Below are 18,963 nucleotides of genomic sequence, written 5' to 3'. Positions count from 1 at the left end.
CTGTAGGATGGCCCACTCCACCAGCAACTGGTTTGCGGCATTGGGTGAGGGTAATGCTAGGGTAGAGAAAAAACACTGGTTAGAGTAATACATGCAGAACCTACTCTAGTTTTAACTTATTTATTTTTTAATCACTAGCTATCTTGCACAAGAGTCAAGCAGTGTTAGAGAGACGGTGGGCCAAGCCAGACTCCCTTCCATTTTACATTACAGGTCATTAGATAGTACCATGTGCTTCAAAGGGCAACATGGCATTCAAATGTTTTAATGTCTTTGTTTTTGTGGCCTGCAAGGCTGAGTTACTACTTACCTACCTGTGTCAACATCATCACGACACGAGGGAGGACGTGACGTTCAGTTGACACTGGACGTGACTCACCCCTCAGTCTAGCTTTTTTAATACACAACCCCAGACGACTCAGTTTCGTGAAAAGTTTACTGTAACAAACTCAAACCACGACGTGGGCAGAGACTGAGTTCGCCTTTTAACCACACACCACCTCTATTACACTCACAAGTAACTATCCTTTTAATTGGTCAATTACTAGAATTTGTCAGTTGGGCATAGGTTAGGCTTCTCTTGCAGGTTACAAACGTAGCATTAACATGCAGCTAACGCTAAGCGCTAACACGCTAACGTTTCCCCCATTTTAGAGCCAACACCAAAAACATTTTTTACTAAGTAACCTGGTGATATCAAAAACACTCGTGCCTTACTCACCGTGGGTGCTCAAACAGCGCTGCAGTGACGACTTGCCTCCCTTCCCATGTTGTGGCTGTTTAAAATCCACGTGTGTGGATCCTCCTCCCACGCTAATCAGCACAGGGGGTCCTCTAGCCACGGGTGCCCACCTGAAAGCCCGTTCTAGTTTCACTGTCTACTCCTTGTCACACCTGTCCCCTCCCCCGTTTAATTTCTCTCCCTCCCTCCCTCTCTTAATGAGGATCAATTTTGGGATCCTTTCTCTCTCCCCTCTCCTCATGTGAGGAGGGGGGACCCCGGGAGACGGTAGCTCTCCTCTCTCCCTCTCTCACCTGGTCCGAGCGTTCCACACCTTCACCATCCTTAAACAGCTCCTCTTGTCTGCAGAGGAAACAAGACAGAATGTCAATAACATCACCGTCAGCTCCCAGAGTCCCAGCCATCATCCCTTATGAATTCTTTTTTTGCTCACTTTTTCATTTAATAATAAATATTTATTTATTTAGATTTATATTCCTTTTGATTACCTTATTCCTACCGTGTGGTTTGCTTTCCTTCGTTTGCCCCCCCCCCCCCCCTCCCCAAGTGTGCCTGTGTGAATTTTCTGTTTGTTTTCTTGAAAGCACTTATTTACTATCATTTTTATTTATTATTAATTATTATCTACCCCGTCCCAAAAAGCACTTACTCTTGGCTGGGTGCTCGCTCGGCGCGGCTGTCCTCCTCTGCTCACTGTTGTGACAGCAGTCATGCACTCTTTCCATCCGTGCAATGACTACGACGACGAGGTGACGTCTGAGAGACGAGCCCTCCTTCTCCCCTCGTCCCTATAGATTGGTGGGATTTCTATTATGTTCCTCCTTTTTCAAACCCCCCCCCCCCCCCCTCCTCCTTGTGACATGCCAGACATCGCAGGAGACGAGCAGTGTGACGTCCATAGATCTCTCCCACACACACACACACACACACACACACACACACACGTATGGCCCAACCTTTTAGAAAAACATACTCTGCTGCTGTTTTTAAGTTGTCACACTTTGCGGTCCACTTACCGTTGTTCTTCTCTGGTCTGATCTTGCTGTTGAGGTTTTAAAAGAATAAAACATTTCCTCTCCAGTCAACGATGCATCTTTGGCCCCATCTAGTGGGCAAACATTTTTATTACCTTTTCAAAAACTTTTTTTCTTCCCCTCTTGGTTTCTCACAGCACTATCTCCATCACCACACCAACACTGACACCACTGACTGCTCACAACCAACATACTTACATTTTTCATACATTTAAGGTCTTCCTGGTGGAGGAATACTGAGCCCAAAAAAAAAAAAAAAAAAAAAAAAAAAAAAAAAAAAATGGAAGAAGAAGTCTCTTCATTTGTCGTGTCTCACTTCTTTAGTTATTTAGTTATTTAGTGAATTTATTAAAAACCGCTTTTTAGACATGTTTTTTGCATAATAATTTTTTCTGTGTCTAAATATCATCCTACTTCTCATCCTCCTGCTAAACCTAACCTCAGTGGTTCTCATATTTATCAATACACCGGTTATATTCAGAACCACCATAGTTATCCACTTTCTCATAAAAACTCATTCAACTCCATCAGTGCTATCCATTTTTTCATTTACCGCCATTCACCCTCGTGGTCTCTTTTCCCTCTCAGTACTCTCCGGCACACATTGATAAAGACTTCTTTCTCTATATATAAAAGAACAAAAAATATTATTATTATTATTATTATTATTATATAGTTACACATTTAGACAGGTACACAATATACTGACATTCACAACATACAGACACACACACCACACACTCCACATATTAGTTGTTTTTCTTAAAATCTTTATTATTTCTTTTTAACCTTTCTTTCTCCCCTTCTCTCTCTCTCTCTCTCTCCTCCCTCTCCTCCTTCTCCTCCTCCTCTCCTCCTGTCTTGAGGCATCCATCTGTGTATGAAAAACATAATGAGCATATAGGGAAACTCAAAACAAATGGATAAGAATATTCAAGTAGCAACGCTGTGCCCATGCTTGGGTAACCGCAAGAGGGGAAAACTGTTTTTACTTTCCTCTTGTGTGTACACCCCTCCTATCTCTACAAACCTAACCTCAACCAGAACTCTAATCCTAACCCTAACCATCAGTAACAGTTAACTTCAATAACCTTAGATTTCTTATTACCCCAATCAGATTTCATACCCTAACCCTAACCTTCAAGGGACAGTACATTTCAATAACTTTCTTCTCATAACCCTAATCCAGAACTCTACACTAACCCTAACCATCAGTGGGTTACATATTGGACCCCCAGTATAACAGCTACCCCATTAGAATATCTGCCCCATTATAATACATAACCCCAGATCCCCTCGCTAGAATGACCAGCTTAATACAGTGTGTTTTCTTTAAGTGTTTATTCTTTTTCTTTTCTTTTTGATAAGGGAATGTCTAAAAAGGTGGCTAGAGTTGAAGGGTTATACCACCAACTCTATACCATCCAACACGTGTGAACATGTCAGCATACTTCACCTGAGTAGAAGATTAGCCTGTGCCCGTGCGCAAAAGTATCCGACATGGGGCTCGTGAGGGCTCCATGGAGGTATTTTTATTCCCCTAACACATAAACCTAACCGGCCAGTGCCTGGTCATCTTTTTTGAGAAGTCATAGCTTATAGAAATTAGTCGCACATAGACTTCCCTCTTCTTTATAGTAATACTCCTCGTATTATTATCTTTCTTTTTCACTTCTTTCTATATTTATTAAGTTATTTTCTTTTCAATTTTTGTTTAACTACCCTCATTTTTGTAAAATGCATTATTATAAGTTTCACCTGGTTTCTAATTACTGAGTGTAATTGGATGATTTGTTTTTGTCTGTGCAAATAACATGTTTTACTTTTCAACCAATGACTGAGTTGCAGGTGGGAGGGGTGACCCCTTGACCTTGGGGTTTACACCCTTTTTTCCTGCAGGTAAAATCTTTAAGAGACCTGCTCCCCTCAGACCTGCAACTAATGCCCCTGATGAAGTCGATACTGACGAAAGTACTTGGGTGACTGTTTTGCTTTTTTTAAAAAATCTCTTTTTTATCCTCCATGGAGTAACTTTTAAACCCTTTTTTAAGGATTTACCCCACTGGATGTAAGCACTTTCCATGTTTTTTCAAACTTCTTCTTGGAAGCACATGTCTGTGTAGCCAGGAGGCACACATCTCTCTCTTTCCTCCAGGCAAGGATGGGACATTCTAAAGACACAGAAAAGAAGACATCACAAAGGTACAAGTAACTTGATGTTTTTATTTTGATTTGCCTTCTGAATATATCCCCTGGATGGATTAAGGATTTAAGACTCTCTTTCCACTCGAACTGCTACAGCAGGCTAATTTAGCCGACAAACATTTGGGCAGCTAGCTCTCCAAGCACATGGCTGACTGCCCGATTTTGAAAGACTATTTGTAGTGTTTGTGTAGCTCCTCGCTGTTTGCACGTGTTCATTTGCATATAACACGGCTTTTAACATGTTTGCTTCCATTTAGCATGTATTTTTTTGCTGGTACATAGGGTTTTTTCAGAAAAAGTCTTTTATTCACCAACTGAATATAACCCTGTCCTGCATATGAGTGTGTTCCTCATTTAGGGGCACACTTGGAACCTGTTATTCATTTGTTTTTTGTTTTTTTCATTCAGAAAAATTTCTTTTTTTGAATGAGGGTAGTATTCTTATTTCCTTTTATATCTATATTTGTTTGAATTTATCTTTCTTTGTAGTTCTTTTCTCCCTTCCCCCCTCATACTCAGTATACCTTTAGGTTGGCCTTCTCTGGTTGGTGCTTATTCCATCCTGCTCCTGTAACAACTGCTAGAGCTCCGACTAACCATTCCTTTTCCTTTTCCCTTTTTATTATTATTATTAATAGATAAAACCCACACTGTATCCAATTAGGCTTTTTCATAAGCCCTGCTGCCTTGATTATTAGATATCCACACTGAGTACACTAAGTGGTACTATTTCTGGTCTCTGCTAGGACTTGTCTCCAGCCTTTGACCTAGGGTTATATTTCTTTTACCTTCCCTCAGAACATCTCACGTCTGAATAGTCCCCCTGATGGCCGCACGTGGCAGGGCCCCGCCAATACACCTCTCCAACCGGTTTGGTGTCCTGTCCGAAACCGGAACACAAGTAGAACACAGACCATTTCCAGTATTAGATAGAGAAGAGTTAATGTTAACTAAACAATACTTTCAACTAATGCAGTGTACACATCATCTAGCCATTCTCAATAAATGTCAGAGAAGAAACAGTACCTCTAGGGATGAAACGCAAGGTAGATTCACTCACCACCTTTGTTAAACCTGCAGCGCCAAGTCCCTGGGTTTTAGACAAAATCAGAGAGAACACAAGCAGGTGGATCCAGTCTAACCTAACCACCCTGGCGGAACATTATGAGCGAGTGATGAACACCATCTTTGGGATGTTAAAACCCTTCAGTGTCACCGCTTATGATAGAGCGTTCAGATGGGCTAGAACTCGATATAGAAGAAAACTAGATCTGGGCGCGGTCGAACATCTTAAGACTAGGTTGCTCCAGACACGCTCCTTACCCTCCCTGGAGGTTTCCAACCAGCGTCAGTGGCCTCCTCTCCCCCAGCGGGAACAGAAAACCCGTCCACCAGCCAAAGTACAGGGCCTGTCCAAACCAACACAGACAATTGAGAAACAGAATGTTAGTACACTGCAGAATAGAAAACATACACTTACTCTATCTCAGCTGGTGGTCCACTCCGCTCCATCGGTGGAGGCTCAGCTCTTGTCCCACCCTCTGGACACCAGCATTCAGTCCAGCCCTCCTGTCAGCGTAGGTCAGAGTAGGAACACCGCCACCAAGCCAGTAGTGAAGCTTGTAGCATTAACACCAGCTAACATAACTACAGGTAATACTCACCTCTCTGATGAGAGCCTACTTGTTCCCAGTGGCTGTGCTGATGGCCGTGGCATGGGTGTGCTGGGTGGGACTGGGGAGCGGGTAGCCAGCGAAACTAGAGCGAGGTTAAACATACATATGAGGAGACACTCTGATCCCACCCAAGAGCTTTGCTTTGAGGATGTGAGTAAATCTGAACCTTCTCTTTCCGGGGTTGTTTTTCCCTGATATGGTCTTGCTGTTGAGGTTTGAAAAGAATAAAACATTTTCTCTCCAGTCAATGATGCATATTTGGCCCCATCTAGTGGGCAAACAATTTTACTACCTTTTCAAAAACTTTTTTTCTTCTCCTCTTGGTTTCTCACTGCACCATCTCCATCACCACACCAACACTGACACCACTGACTGCTCACAACCAACATACTTACATTTTTCATACATTTAAGGTCTTCCTAGTGGAGGAATACTGAGCCCAAAAAAAAAAAAAAAAAAAAAAAAAAATGGAAGAAGAAGTCTCTTCATTTGTCGTGTCTCACTTCTTTAGTTATTTAGTTATTTAGTGAATTTATTAAAAACCGCTTTTTAGACATGTTTTTTGCATAATAATTTTTTCTGTGTCTAAATATCATCCTACTTCTCATTCTCCTGCTAAACCTAACCTCAGTGGTTCTCATATTTATCAATACACCGGTTATATTCAGAACCACCATAGTTATCCACTTTCTCATAAAAACTCATTCAACTCCATCAGTGCTATACATTTTTTCATTTACCGCCATTCACCCTCGTGGTCTCTTTTCCCTCTCAGTACTCTCCGGCACACATTGATAAAGACTTCTTTCTCTATATATAAAAGAACAAAAAATATTATTATTATTATTATTATTATATAGTTACACATTTAGACAGGTACACAATATACTGACATTCATAACACACAGACACACACACCACACACTCCACATATTAGTTGTTTTTCTTAAAATCTTTATTATTTCTTTTTAACCTTTTTTTCTCCCCTTCTCTCTCTCTCTCTCTCTCCTCCCTCTCCTTCTTCTCCTCCTCCTCTCCTCCTGTCTTGAGGCATCCATCTGTGTATGAAAAAAACATAATGAGCATATAGGGAAACTCAAAACAAATGGATAAGAATATTCAAGTAGCAACACTGTGCCCATGCTTGGGTAACCACAAGAGGGGAAAACTGTTTTTACTTTCCTCTTGTGTGTACACCCCACCTCTCACTACAAACCTAACCTTGCTCGTGCCAGTCTCTTCTTCTTCCATTTAGTTTTCATAAGCATCCCTGCCATAACAAGTACACACTCCTCAGACAGCTTATCTCCCCCTGCATCTCCCCCTCCATCCCCCCCTTTCCCCCCCCCCCATCCCCTTTTCTTATAAACCTGTGATTTTCTTTCTGTCACTGTTTTTTTCTATTATTATTTTTCTTAATTGGTTTAATTGCTTGCAAGGTGCCCCTCGTCCCAACCCATCACCAAAATGTTGTGCACCTGTGTGGGTGGGACAAAGGAGTCCTTAAAAACTGCTTGCAAGCAGAGACTCCTCATTCTTTTGGTGTGACTGTGTAAAGACAGAACAAGGCTTTTGAAGAAGCCGAACAGGCGAAACGTCAAGCCAAGCTTTCTGTCATGTATGAATGTGTTTTTATTTTGTTTTAATGTTCTTTTAAACTTTTAACTCACCTGGGACTTGTGATCCTCAAAACTTACCCAAGAAGATCACCTTTCCCTATGGATTTTAAACAAACTCTTCCAAGCCAGGAGGCTATGAAGCCGACAGGAACCTCTTGGCATTGGACTTAAAAGCCATCCTCCTTCTGGGACTGCACCTTCTCTCCTACCACGGATACCTAAAAAACAACAAAAAGAACACCTGCCATAGAGAAAAGATAAGACAGCATGAAGGTAAAAACACTTGTTGAACCATTCACCCACATCTCCTACAAGCGATATGCATACCGGAGGGGTGTTAAAACTGAACAGACTTTTACCGTGCGTTGTTACGTGGCAGATTGTTTTAAAAGGAACCTTTTGTTTAGTCTAAACCGACTTCATAGGTGGGGTATCTGTGTCGGATTAAGTGTATGTTCTGGTCAGAGTTTGATTTGATTTTGTTTGTTATTTTTCTATCCTTTTGGTCTTTTCTTTTCTTTTTCTTTACTCCCTATTACAAACTTTTCTTTTTAATTATTTCACCTCCTTGAAACTCTTCTCCCCCCCCCCGCCCTCCATTTTGTTTGTCCACCTCCCTGCATCCACCATTTTACCCACCCCTCATCCACCTGCTACCCACTACATATATTTACACACACATATAGTAACACTCACTCACGCCTACACATACTACTCACACATACACGCACAACCACACACTCCATTACTTACCTGCGTAGTTTGTTTTTTGTCTTGTGTTGTCCCTCTCCTCCTCTCTCCCTCTCTCCTACCCTCTCCATCTGTAGGATGGCCCACTCCACCAGCAACTGGTTTGCGGCATTGGGTGAGGGTAATGCTAGGGTAGAGAAAAAACACTGGTTAGAGTAATACATGCAGAACCTACTCTAGTTTTAACTTATTTATTTTTTAATCACTATTTATCTTACATAAGAGTGAAGCAGTGTTAGAGAGACGGTGTGCCAAGCCAGACTCCCTTCCATTTTACATCACAGGTCACTAGACTTTAGCATAAGTGCCTCAAAGGGAAACATGGTACTAAGATGTTTTAATGTCTTTCGTTTTTGTGGCCTGCAAGGCTGAGTTACTACTTGCCTACCTGTGACAAAACATCATCACAACACGAGGGAGGACGTGACGTTCAGTTGACACTGGACGTGACTCACCCCTCAGTCTAGCTTTTTTAATACACAACACCAGACAGCTCAGTTTCGTGAAAAGTTTACTGTAAACACTCAAACCACGACGTGGGCAGAGACTGAGTTCGCCTTTTAACCACACACCACCTCTATTACACTTACAAGTAACTATCCTTTTAATTGGTCAATTACTAGAATTTGTCAGTTGGGCATAGGTTAGGCTTCTCTTGCAGGTTACAAACGTAGCATTAACATGCAGCTAACGCTAAGCGCTAACACGCTAACGTTTCCCCCATTTTAGAGCCAACACCAAAAACATTTTTTACTAAGTAACCTGGTGATATCAAAAACACTCGTGCCTTACTCACCGTGGGTGCTCAAACAGCGCTGCAGTGACGACTTGCCTCCCTTCCCATGTTGTGGCTGTTTAAAATCCACGTGTGTGGATCCTCCTCCCACGCTAATCAGCACAGGGGGTCCTGCAGCCGTGGGTGCCCTTCTGAAAGCCCGCTCATGTTCTACTGCCTGTCTACTCCTTGTCACACCTGTCCCCTCCCCCGTTTAATTTCTCTCCCTCCCTCCCTCTCTTAATGAGGATCAATTTTGGGATCCTTTCTCTCTCCCCTCTCCTCATGTGAGGAGGGGGGACCCCGGGAGACGGTAGCTCTCCTCTCTCCCTCTCTCACCTGGTCCGAGCGTTCCACACCTTCACCATCCTTAAATAGCTCCTCTTGTCTGCAGAGGAAACAAGACAGAATGTCAATAACATCACCGTCAGCTCCCAGAGTCCCAGCCATCATCCCTTATGAATTCTTTTTTGCTCACTTTTTCATTTAATAATAAATATTTATTTATTCAGATTTATATTCCTTTTGATTACCTTTTTCCTACCGTGTGGTTTGCTTTCCTTCGTTTGCCCCCCCCCCCCCCCCCTCCCCAAGTGTGCCTGTGTGAATTTTCTGTTTGTTTTCTTGAAAGCACTTATTTACTATCATTTTTATTTATTATTATTTATTATCTACCCCGTCCCAAAAAGCACTTACTCTTGGCTGGGTGCTCGCTCGGCGCGGCTGTCCTCCTCTGCTCACTGTTGTGACAGCAGTCATCATGCACTCTTTCCATCCGTGCAATGACTACGACGACGAGGTGACGTCTGAGAGACGAGCCCTCCTTCTCCCCTCGTCCCTATAGATTGGTGGGATTTCTATTATGTTCCTCCTTTTTCAAACCCCCCCCCACCCCCCCTCCTCCTTGTGACATGCCAGACATCGCAGGAGATGAGCAGTGTGACGTCCATAGATCTCTCCCACACACACACACACACACACACACATACACGTATGGCCCAACCTTTTAGAAAAACATACTCTGCTGCTGTTTTTAAGTTGTCACACTTTGCGGTCCACTTACCGTTGTTTTTCCCTGATATGGTCTTGCTGTTGAGGTTTGAAAAGAATAAAACATTTTCTCTCCAGTCAATGATGCATATTTGGCCCCATCTAGTGGGCAAACAATTTTACTACCTTTTCAAAAACTTTTTTTCTTCTCCTCTTGGTTTCTCACTGCACCATCTCCATCACCACACCAACACTGACACCACTGACTGCTCACAACCAACATACTTACATTTTTCATACATTTAAGGTCTTCCTAGTGGAGGAATACTGAGCCCAAAAAAAAAAAAAAAAAAAAAAAAAAAAAAAAAAATGGAAGAAGAAGTCTCTTCATTTGTCGTGTCTCACTTCTTTAGTTATTTAGTTATTTAGTGAATTTATTAAAAACCGCTTTTTAGACATGTTTTTTGCATAATCATTTTTTCTGTGTCTAAATATCATCCTACTTCTCATTCTCCTGCTAAACCTAACCTCAGTGGTTCTCATATTTATCAATACACCGGTTATATTCAGAACCACCATAGTCATCCACTTTCTCATAAAAACTCATTCAACTCCATCAGTGCTATACAATTTTTCATTTACCGCCATTCACCCTCGTGGTCTCTTTTCCCTCTCAGTACTCTCCGGCACACATTGATAAAGACTTCTTTCTTTCTCTATATATAAAAGAACAAAAAATATTATTATTATTATTATTATTATATAGTTACACATTTAGACAGGTTCACAATATACTGACATTCATAACACACAGACACACACACCACACACTCCACATATTAGTTGTTTTTCTTAAAATCTTTATTATTTCTTTTGAACCTTTTTTCTTTCTCTCTCTCTCTCTCTCTCCTCCCTCTCCTCCTTCTCCTCCTCCTCTCCTCCTGTCTTGAGGCATCCATCTGTGTATGAAAAAAACATAATGAGCATATAGGGAAACTCAAAACAAATGGATAAGAATATTCAAGTAGCAACACTGTGCCCATGCTTGGGTAACCACAAGAGGGGAAAACTGTTTTTACTTTCCTCTTGTGTGTACACCCCACCTCTCACTACAAACCTAACCTTGCTCGTGCCAGTCTCTTCTTCTTCCATTTAGTTTTCATAAGCATCCCTGCCATAACAAGTACACACTCCTCAGACAGCTTATCTCCCCCTGCATCTCCCCCTCCATCCCCCCCTTTCCCCCCCCCCCATCCCCTTTTCTTATAAACCTGTGATTTTCTTTCTGTCACTGTTTTTTTCTATTATTATTTTTCTTAATTGGTTTAATTGCTTGCAAGGTGCCCCTCGTCCCAACCCATCACCAAAATGTTGTGCACCTGTGTGGGTGGGACAAAGGAGTCCTTAAAAACTGCTTGCAAGCAGAGACTCCTCATTCTTTTGGTGTGACTGTGTAAAGACAGAACAAGGCTTTTGAAGAAGCCGAACAGGCGAAACGTCAAGCCAAGCTTTCTGTCATGTATGAATGTGTTTTTATTTTGTTTTAATGTTCTTTTAAACTTTTAACTCACCTGGGACTTGTGATCCTCAAAACTTACCCAAGAAGATCACCTTTCCCTATGGATTTTAAACAAACTCTTCCAAGCCAGGAGGCTATGAAGCCGACAGGAACCTCTTGGCATTGGACTTAAAAGCCATCCTCCTTCTGGGACTGCACCTTCTCTCCTACCACGGATACCTAAAAAACAACAAAAAGAACACCTGCCATAGAGAAAAGATAAGACAGCATGAAGGTAAAAACACTTGTTGAACCATTCACCCACATCTCCTACAAGCGATATGCATACCGGAGGGGTGTTAAAACTGAACAGACTTTTACCGTGCGTTGTTACGTGGCAGATTGTTTTAAAAGGAACCTTTTGTTTAGTCTAAACCGACTTCATAGGTGGGGTATCTGTGTCGGATTAAGTGTATGTTCTGGTCAGAGTTTGATTTGATTTTGTTTGTTATTTTTCTATCCTTTTGGTCTTTTCTTTTCTTTTTCTTTACTCCCTATTACAAACTTTTCTTTTTAATTATTTCACCTCCTTGAAACTCTTCTCCCCCCCCCCGCCCTCCATTTTGTTTGTCCACCTCCCTGCATCCACCATTTTACCCACCCCTCATCCACCTGCTACCCACTACATATATTTACACACACATATAGTAACACTCACTCACGCCTACACATACTACTCACACATACACGCACAACCACACACTCCATTACTTACCTGCGTAGTTTGTTTTTTGTCTTGTGTTGTCCCTCTCCTCCTCTCTCCCTCTCTCCTACCCTCTCCATCTGTAGGATGGCCCACTCCACCAGCAACTGGTTTGCGGCATTGGGTGAGGGTAATGCTAGGGTAGAGAAAAAACACTGGTTAGAGTAATACATGCAGAACCTACTCTAGTTTTAACTTATTTATTTTTTAATCACTATTTATCTTACATAAGAGTGAAGCAGTGTTAGAGAGACGGTGTGCCAAGCCAGACTCCCTTCCATTTTACATCACAGGTCACTAGACTTTAGCATAAGTGCCTCAAAGGGAAACATGGTACTAAGATGTTTTAATGTCTTTCGTTTTTGTGGCCTGCAAGGCTGAGTTACTACTTGCCTACCTGTGACAAAACATCATCACAACACGAGGGAGGACGTGACGTTCAGTTGACACTGGACGTGACTCACCCCTCAGTCTAGCTTTTTTAATACACAACACCAGACAGCTCAGTTTCGTGAAAAGTTTACTGTAAACACTCAAACCACGACGTGGGCAGAGACTGAGTTCGCCTTTTAACCACACACCACCTCTATTACACTTACAAGTAACTATCCTTTTAATTGGTCAATTACTAGAATTTGTCAGTTGGGCATAGGTTAGGCTTCTCTTGCAGGTTACAAACGTAGCATTAACATGCAGCTAACGCTAAGCGCTAACACGCTAACGTTTCCCCCATTTTAGAGCCAACACCAAAAACATTTTTTACTAAGTAACCTGGTGATATCAAAAACACTCGTGCCTTACTCACCGTGGGTGCTCAAACAGCGCTGCAGTGACGACTTGCCTCCCTTCCCATGTTGTGGCTGTTTAAAATCCACGTGTGTGGATCCTCCTCCCACGCTAATCAGCACAGGGGGTCCTGCAGCCGTGGGTGCCCTTCTGAAAGCCCGCTCATGTTCTACTGCCTGTCTACTCCTTGTCACACCTGTCCCCTCCCCCGTTTAATTTCTCTCCCTCCCTCCCTCTCTTAATGAGGATCAATTTTGGGATCCTTTCTCTCTCCCCTCTCCTCATGTGAGGAGGGGGGACCCCGGGAGACGGTAGCTCTCCTCTCTCCCTCTCTCACCTGGTCCGAGCGTTCCACACCTTCACCATCCTTAAATAGCTCCTCTTGTCTGCAGAGGAAACAAGACAGAATGTCAATAACATCACCGTCAGCTCCCAGAGTCCCAGCCATCATCCCTTATGAATTCTTTTTTGCTCACTTTTTCATTTAATAATAAATATTTATTTATTCAGATTTATATTCCTTTTGATTACCTTTTTCCTACCGTGTGGTTTGCTTTCCTTCGTTTGCCCCCCCCCCCCCCCCCTCCCCAAGTGTGCCTGTGTGAATTTTCTGTTTGTTTTCTTGAAAGCACTTATTTACTATCATTTTTATTTATTATTATTTATTATCTACCCCGTCCCAAAAAGCACTTACTCTTGGCTGGGTGCTCGCTCGGCGCGGCTGTCCTCCTCTGCTCACTGTTGTGACAGCAGTCATCATGCACTCTTTCCATCCGTGCAATGACTACGACGACGAGGTGACGTCTGAGAGACGAGCCCTCCTTCTCCCCTCGTCCCTATAGATTGGTGGGATTTCTATTATGTTCCTCCTTTTTCAAACCCCCCCCCACCCCCCCTCCTCCTTGTGACATGCCAGACATCGCAGGAGATGAGCAGTGTGACGTCCATAGATCTCTCCCACACACACACACACACACACACACATACACGTATGGCCCAACCTTTTAGAAAAACATACTCTGCTGCTGTTTTTAAGTTGTCACACTTTGCGGTCCACTTACCGTTGTTTTTCCCTGATATGGTCTTGCTGTTGAGGTTTGAAAAGAATAAAACATTTTCTCTCCAGTCAATGATGCATATTTGGCCCCATCTAGTGGGCAAACAATTTTACTACCTTTTCAAAAACTTTTTTTCTTCTCCTCTTGGTTTCTCACTGCACCATCTCCATCACCACACCAACACTGACACCACTGACTGCTCACAACCAACATACTTACATTTTTCATACATTTAAGGTCTTCCTAGTGGAGGAATACTGAGCCCAAAAAAAAAAAAAAAAAAAAAAAAAAAAAATGGAAGAAGAAGTCTCTTCATTTGTCGTGTCTCACTTCTTTAGTTATTTAGTTATTTAGTGAATTTATTAAAAACCGCTTTTTAGACATGTTTTTTGCATAATCATTTTTTCTGTGTCTAAATATCATCCTACTTCTCATTCTCCTGCTAAACCTAACCTCAGTGGTTCTCATATTTATCAATACACCGGTTATATTCAGAACCACCATAGTCATCCACTTTCTCATAAAAACTCATTCAACTCCATCAGTGCTATACAATTTTTCATTTACCGCCATTCACCCTCGTGGTCTCTTTTCCCTCTCAGTACTCTCCGGCACACATTGATAAAGACTTCTTTCTTTCTCTATATATAAAAGAACAAAAAATATTATTATTATTATTATTATTATATAGTTACACATTTAGACAGGTTCACAATATACTGACATTCATAACACACAGACACACACACCACACACTCCACATATTAGTTGTTTTTCTTAAAATCTTTATTATTTCTTTTGAACCTTTTTTCTTTCTCTCTCTCTCTCTCTCTCCTCCCTCTCCTCCTTCTCCTCCTCCTCTCCTCCTGTCTTGAGGCATCCATCTGTGTATGAAAAAAACATAATGAGCATATAGGGAAACTCAAAACAAATGGATAAGAATATTCAAGTAGCAACACTGTGCCCATGCTTGGGTAACCACAAGAGGGGAAAACTGTTTTTACTTTCCTCTTGTGTGTACACCCCACCTCTCACTACAAACCTAACCTTGCTCGTGCCAGTCTCTTCTTCTTCCATTTAGTTTTCATAAGCATCCCTGCCATAACAAGTACACACTCCTCAGACAGCTTATCTCCCCCTGCATCTCCCCCTCCATCCCCCCCTTTCCCCCCCCCCCATCCCCTTTTCTTATAAACCTGTGATTTTCTTTCTGTCACTGTTTTTTTCTATTATTATTTTTCTTAATTGGTTTAATTGCTTGCAAGGTGCCCCTCGTCCCAACCCATCACCAAAATGTTGTGCACCTGTGTGGGTGGGACAAAGGAGTCCTTAAAAACTGCTTGCAAGCAGAGACTCCTCATTCTTTTGGTGTGACTGTGTAAAGACAGAACAAGGCTTTTGAAGAAGCCGAACAGGCGAAACGTCAAGCCAAGCTTTCTGTCATGTATGAATGTGTTTTTATTTTGTTTTAATGTTCTTTTAAACTTTTAACTCACCTGGGACTTGTGATCCTCAAAACTTACCCAAGAAGATCACCTTTCCCTATGGATTTTAAACAAACTCTTCCAAGCCAGGAGGCTATGAAGCCGACAGGAACCTCTTGGCATTGGACTTAAAAGCCATCCTCCTTCTGGGACTGCACCTTCTCTCCTACCACGGATACCTAAAAAACAACAAAAAGAACACCTGCCATAGAGAAAAGATAAGACAGCATGAAGGTAAAAACACTTGTTGAACCATTCACCCACATCTCCTACAAGCGATATGCATACCGGAGGGGTGTTAAAACTGAACAGACTTTTACCGTGCGTTGTTACGTGGCAGATTGTTTTAAAAGGAACCTTTTGTTTAGTCTAAACCGACTTCATAGGTGGGGTATCTGTGTCGGATTAAGTGTATGTTCTGGTCAGAGTTTGATTTGATTTTGTTTGTTATTTTTCTATCCTTTTGGTCTTTTCTTTTCTTTTTCTTTACTCCCTATTACAAACTTTTCTTTTTAATTATTTCACCTCCTTGAAACTCTTCTCCCCCCCCCCGCCCTCCATTTTGTTTGTCCACCTCCCTGCATCCACCATTTTACCCACCCCTCATCCACCTGCTACCCACTACATATATTTACACACACATATAGTAACACTCACTCACGCCTACACATACTACTCACACATACACGCACAACCACACACTCCATTACTTACCTGCGTAGTTTGTTTTTTGTCTTGTGTTGTCCCTCTCCTCCTCTCTCCCTCTCTCCTACCCTCTCCATCTGTAGGATGGCCCACTCCACCAGCAACTGGTTTGCGGCATTGGGTGAGGGTAATGCTAGGGTAGAGAAAAAACACTGGTTAGAGTAATACATGCAGAACCTACTCTAGTTTTAACTTATTTATTTTTTAATCACTATTTATCTTACATAAGAGTGAAGCAGTGTTAGAGAGACGGTGTGCCAAGCCAGACTCCCTTCCATTTTACATCACAGGTCACTAGACTTTAGCATAAGTGCCTCAAAGGGAAACATGGTACTAAGATGTTTTAATGTCTTTCGTTTTTGTGGCCTGCAAGGCTGAGTTACTACTTGCCTACCTGTGACAAAACATCATCACAACACGAGGGAGGACGTGACGTTCAGTTGACACTGGACGTGACTCACCCCTCAGTCTAGCTTTTTTAATACACAACACCAGACAGCTCAGTTTCGTGAAAAGTTTACTGTAAACACTCAAACCACGACGTGGGCAGAGACTGAGTTCGCCTTTTAACCACACACCACCTCTATTACACTTACAAGTAACTATCCTTTTAATTGGTCAATTACTAGAATTTGTCAGTTGGGCATAGGTTAGGCTTCTCTTGCAGGTTACAAACGTAGCATTAACATGCAGCTAACGCTAAGCGCTAACACGCTAACGTTTCCCCCATTTTAGAGCCAACACCAAAAACATTTTTTACTAAGTAACCTGGTGATATCAAAAACACTCGTGCCTTACTCACCGTGGGTGCTCAAACAGCGCTGCAGTGACGACTTGCCTCCCTTCCCATGTTGTGGCTGTTTAAAATCCACGTGTGTGGATCCTCCTCCCACGCTAATCAGCACAGGGGGTCCTGCAGCCGTGGGTGCCCTTCTGAAAGCCCGCTCATGTTCTACTGCCTGTCTACTCCTTGTCACACCTGTCCCCTCCCCCGTTTAATTTCTCTCCCTCCCTCCCTCTCTTAATGAGGATCAATTTTGGGATCCTTTCTCTCTCCCCTCTCCTCATGTGAGGAGGGGGGACCCCGGGAGACGGTAGCTCTCCTCTCTCCCTCTCTCACCTGGTCCGAGCGTTCCACACCTTCACCATCCTTAAATAGCTCCTCTTGTCTGCAGAGGAAACAAGACAGAATGTCAATAACATCACCGTCAGCTCCCAGAGTCCCAGCCATCATCCCTTATGAATTCTTTTTTGCTCACTTTTTCATTTAATAATAAATATTTATTTATTCAGATTTATATTCCTTTTGATTACCTTTTTCCTACCGTGTGGTTTGCTTTCCTTCGTTTGCCCCCCCCCCCCCCCCCTCCCCAAGTGTGCCTGTGTGAATTTTCTGTTTGTTTTCTTGAAAGCACTTATTTACTATCATTTTTATTTATTATTATTTATTATCTACCCCGTCCCAAAAAGCACTTACTCTTGGCTGGGTGCTCGCTCGGCGCGGCTGTCCTCCTCTGCTCACTGTTGTGACAGCAGTCATCATGCACTCTTTCCATCCGTGCAATGACTACGACGACGAGGTGACGTCTGAGAGACGAGCCCTCCTTCTCCCCTCGTCCCTATAGATTGGTGGGATTTCTATTATGTTCCTCCTTTTTCAAACCCCCCCCCACCCCCCCTCCTCCTTGTGACATGCCAGACATCGCAGGAGATGAGCAGTGTGACGTCCATAGATCTCTCCCACACACACACACACACACACACACATACACGTATGGCCCAACCTTTTTTAGAAAAACATACTCTGCTGCTGTTTTTTAAGTTGTCACACTTTGCGGTCCACTTACCGTTGTTTTTCTCTTGTCTGGTCTTGCTGTTGAGGTTTTAAAAGAATAAAATATTTCCTCTCCAGTCAATGATGCATCTTTGGCCCCATCTAGTGGGCAAACATTTTTACTACCTTTCAAAAACTTTTTTTCTTCTCCCCTTGGTTTCGCACAGCACTATCTCCATCACCACACCAACACTGACACCACTGACTGCTCACAACCAACATACTTACATTTTTCATACATTTAAGGTCTTCCTAGTGGAGGAATACTGAGCCCAAAAAAAAAAAAAAAAAAAAAAAAAAAAAAAATGGAAGAAGAAGTCTCTTCATTTGTCGTGTCTCACTTCTTTAGTTATTTAGTTATTTAGTGAATTTATTAAAAACCGCTTTTTAGACATGTTTTTTGCATAATAATTTTTTCTGTGTCTAAATATCATCCTACTTCTCATTCTCCTGCTAAACCTAACCTCAGTGGTTCTCATATTTATCAATACACCGGTTATATTCAGAACCACCATAGTTATCCACTTTCTCATAAAAACTCATTCAACTCCATCAGTGCTATACATTTTTTCATTTACCGCCATTCACCCTCGTGGTCTCTTTTCCCTCTCAGTACTCTCCGGCACACATTGATAAAGACTTCTTTCTCTATATATAAAAGAACAAAAAATATTATTATTATTATTATTATTATATAGTTACACATTTAGACAGGTACACAATATACTGACATTCATAACACACAGACACACACACCACACACTCCACATATTAGTTGTTTTTCTTAAAATCTTTATTATTTCTTTTTAACCTTTTTTTCTCCCCTTCTCTCTCTCTCTCTCTCTCCTCCCTCTCCTTCTTCTCCTCCTCCTCTCCTCCTGTCTTGAGGCATCCATCTGTGTATGAAAAAAACATAATGAGCATATAGGGAAACTCAAAACAAATGGATAAGAATATTCAAGTAGCAACGCTGTGCCCATGCTTGGGTAACCACAAGAGGGGAAAACTGTTTTTACTTTCCTCTTGTGTGTACACCCCACCTCT

The sequence above is a fragment of the Sprattus sprattus genome, assembly GCF_963457725.1.
Source record: "Sprattus sprattus genome assembly, chromosome: 13".
Lineage (NCBI taxonomy): Eukaryota > Metazoa > Chordata > Actinopteri > Clupeiformes > Clupeidae > Sprattus > Sprattus sprattus.
This window is presented reverse-complemented; position numbering follows the sequence as displayed.